The sequence below is a fragment of the Setaria italica genome, chromosome IX (genome assembly GCF_000263155.2).
Source record: "Setaria italica strain Yugu1 chromosome IX, Setaria_italica_v2.0, whole genome shotgun sequence".
In the NCBI taxonomy this organism is placed as follows: domain Eukaryota; kingdom Viridiplantae; phylum Streptophyta; class Magnoliopsida; order Poales; family Poaceae; genus Setaria; species Setaria italica.
The window spans coordinates 29,254,469-29,258,120 of NC_028458.1; positions in this window are offsets into that span (position 1 = coordinate 29,254,469).

Genomic DNA, 3,652 nt, shown 5'->3' on the forward strand with positions numbered 1-3,652 from the left:
CACGATGCAGCCTCCTCACTAGGATTCTTCTAGCATCGTTACCTCCCGACTTCATTGAAGAGACTGTGAAGGGAAGGAGCATCTGGGTTTCCCTCATGAGAATTCTTCTGGCATCATGCTTATACGTTGGTGCTGTTCATATTCAAAACTACAAGCTTCAAGCCTACAAGTGCTATTATTCAGGCCATGGCTCTTCATGCTGAACGATGGTCTATTTATAACCTGGTTGCTAACATAGATCCAAAGTGCTACACTAGGCTCATGAGGGTTCATGAAAAGATTCTCCCATACTGATACGGCTCTGCAGTATTGACGTGATGCTTGGCCTGACTCACAAGTACTGCTGGGAATCTTCAAGTTGCTCAGATGGTGCAATACTCCCGTGAACAGGCATTTTTGTCGCTTATTTATCATTGCAACAGCCTTTATCTCCTGAGATTTGGGCATGTACTTTTGGCCGGCGAGCCTCTGTGGCTACACCTATCTTTGTGCTCGGGCACTAGGATTTGCTTCAGGAGACAACTTTTTCTTCTTTGACCATTGGACCGATTGTTCTATTCGCTTCAATGCTCAGGGGCTACTCCTACAGAGTGCGTCTTGCGACGTCCTCTGTAACCTTCGCTTCAACCTATTGGATGCCAACATCCATCAACTTGGCGCTCGACATTGCTCTACGCGTTGGCTCTGCGTTCGCTCAAATTTTCTTCTTTTGTGGGCACTGCGCAGCCTCTCGATCACCATGACGCCATCGTAGTTTTAGCCGACTTCATTTCAAGACTCACTGTGATGACCTCAAGTTCCTGTTCGCCTACACATCACTAGGGGGCTTGTGGGATATAGGTACCCTATGGGTCCCCATTGATTAGGATTCTGGCTGGACCTGACAATTGGGCCTGCCCGACCAAGGCGTGCAGGCTGAGGAGATGAAGTTACTTGGAGTACACGTCAAGGCAACAAGACAACCTAAATCTGCTCGGATATTGCGGAACGCGTATTTTGGTCGGACTCAGATTACTTTCCATGTAACTACCGAGTGGATTAGATTTAAACTGACTTGTAACTCATGGTCGTTAGCCTTTATAAGGCAACCAAGGGCACCCCCGAGGGTACCCGATCCAATCTCATACCAGCAATACAATCCATGCATACAAGACGTAGGGTATTACTCTCCGGAGGCCCGAACCTGTCTAAAACCCTCATGTTCTTCGTGTTCTCATGATCACCTTCGAGTTCTTGGTTTCGCAATTGCCCTCACCTACAAATCAACCACTTGGGTAACCCCCTAGTGGACTGCCCCGCTTATAAATCCGACAACTTTCTTCCCCATTCGTGTTGCCACGAGGGTCTTCTTGCGCATGCGCTCGGGGGCTAAGCGGTGGGGGACAGTGTCACTCAAGCTCAAGAATCGCGCAAGTGGTGGTGATAGGGCTACAATGAGGAATATGAAAAGGCAGAATGGCTCGTGTGAAACGAAAGGGATGATTTCCTCCGTTATTTATAACATTAGCACAATTAAAACAGAGGTGAGATTAATGGAAATATTCCATTTTTAAACATCCAAAGTTATCGCTTGACAGTTTTCCATTTTTTTGGAAAGAGTTAAGGTTACTGTTGGTGAACGGTCACGTTGACCAGTGGTTGACCCTTATACCCAAACTAGTCGTGTAACGGCTTGAGGGCTGTGTGCCATGTGGCCATCGGCTAAAATGTTTTTTCCTTTCGGTTTTAAGGAAAAGAGATGTGAAATTACAAGATTGACCCTCAACCTGATTCTTCGATTCATCTTAAGCCTCGGGGGCTACTGCATATGGAGTGCGATTTTTATCGCACTTCCATATAAAATTCAAGATTAAAGATTCAAGACCAAGTTAAATGAGGCTTGATCACATTCTAGCCGCATGGCAGCACTCAAAGTACATTCGAAGACTTAATCCAATCGAGTACTCGAGGAGCACCACAAACTAGTCGGAGGCGTCTACAAAAGTATTAGGGACTGCTACATTTGACTAAAAAGTACTCGGGGGCTTGTCGTCCATACATCTATGGGCCCATCAGAAGGTTTGGATAGTCCTACATACGAGACTATACACCGAGACGTGTCAGACATGGAGGCTACAGTGCAGGACAACGTGGTCTACGTGAAGGATAAGAACTAGTCGAGGATTAGAAAACTACTCTTAGCCAATAGAGTAGGACTCTTTAGTCGAATCTGACTAGTCTTCTTGTAAATAACCGACCTGTAACCCTACCCCCGGCAATATAAGGCGAGGCAGGGACCCCCTCGAAATAAGTTGAATCAATACAATACAACCAACACATAGGACGTCGGGTATTATGCGATCTAAGCAGCCCGAACCTGTCTAAATTGTGTGTTTGTGTTCACCTTCGAGTTCCTGATCTTGGCAAGCCCACGCATAAAACACTACCTTGGGTACCCCCTCGGTAGGTTGCCGGGTCTAAACACCAACACATGATACAAATTTTAAAATCATGGTAGTATTGTTTCACAATCTTACTACCCTATTTTAGTTTCTCCAATTTCCTAAGCAAAAGATCAACATAATATGAGGGGATATATGAATCTCGAAAAAGCATTTTAAAATCTTTCCAAGTTGGTGGAAATTTGTTGTGCCTACAAATATGTTTCCATTTAGTCAAAGCATATTTCATTAAAGAACTTGCAGCAGATAAAAATCATTTAATGTTTAGACAAGCCATATTTATCAAATTTGGCATCTACCTTAAGCTCCCAATTAATGTATGCACGAGGGTCAAAATTCCCTCAAAAGAACGTAGAGTATTACTGACCTCAGTTAGAACATCATCATGTACCTCCAATGGGTGTGCTCCCATATGTTGTCGAGGTCGTGAACACCCATGGTGTAGGCTCCCTGCTCCCACGTGTCTCATCGAGCCTGCCATTGTTACTGGATAGCAGAAAAATTCACAAGAAGTTGCTTACCAACTAAAGAAAATAGGTGGTGGAAGATTGGTTTTTCACTCAAACCTGTGCATTCATGTTCTTACATGTTCTTACCACACTTGCAAAAGGTGTTCGCAACCAGCAAGAACGGCAGAAATGGTGACACAAGCACAAACCTGTGATGTGGTAGATAATCTATGGAACTATAGGTGGCTACAAGTAAAATCAAGGAATAGCTAGAACCACATTAATCAAAGAAAACTGAATAGTCATTCAACAACAGTACTATTTGTAATGCCCCAGTCCAAAATATGGCTCAGTCCTACTTGCACGCAGAGTAAAACACGCACTCGCATCAATCCTACTTACGCTTTCATCCTCGCTTCGCGTACAAGGGTTAACCAGGGGGTTGGAATGCATTTCGCACTTGGGTTTATATGTTGCTGAAACCCACTCTCAACTAGCAAGGTGGGACTATTATCCACACACATGCCATGCCACTCACATGGTCCTTTAGTGGGCTCAACTCATCCTTAGTTGGCCCAGGATGTCACATACACTCACCCTAAAGGACCCGACATCCTCATCGGCAACATACCCGCACACACTGAGGCAATTGACTAGGAAATTTCCCTCTTAGCACGCATCCATGCATCTAGTGCCGGCACATATGCCATGCCGTGTGACCACACAGGGCCCACACGCGCCATGCACCATATGTCCATGCCC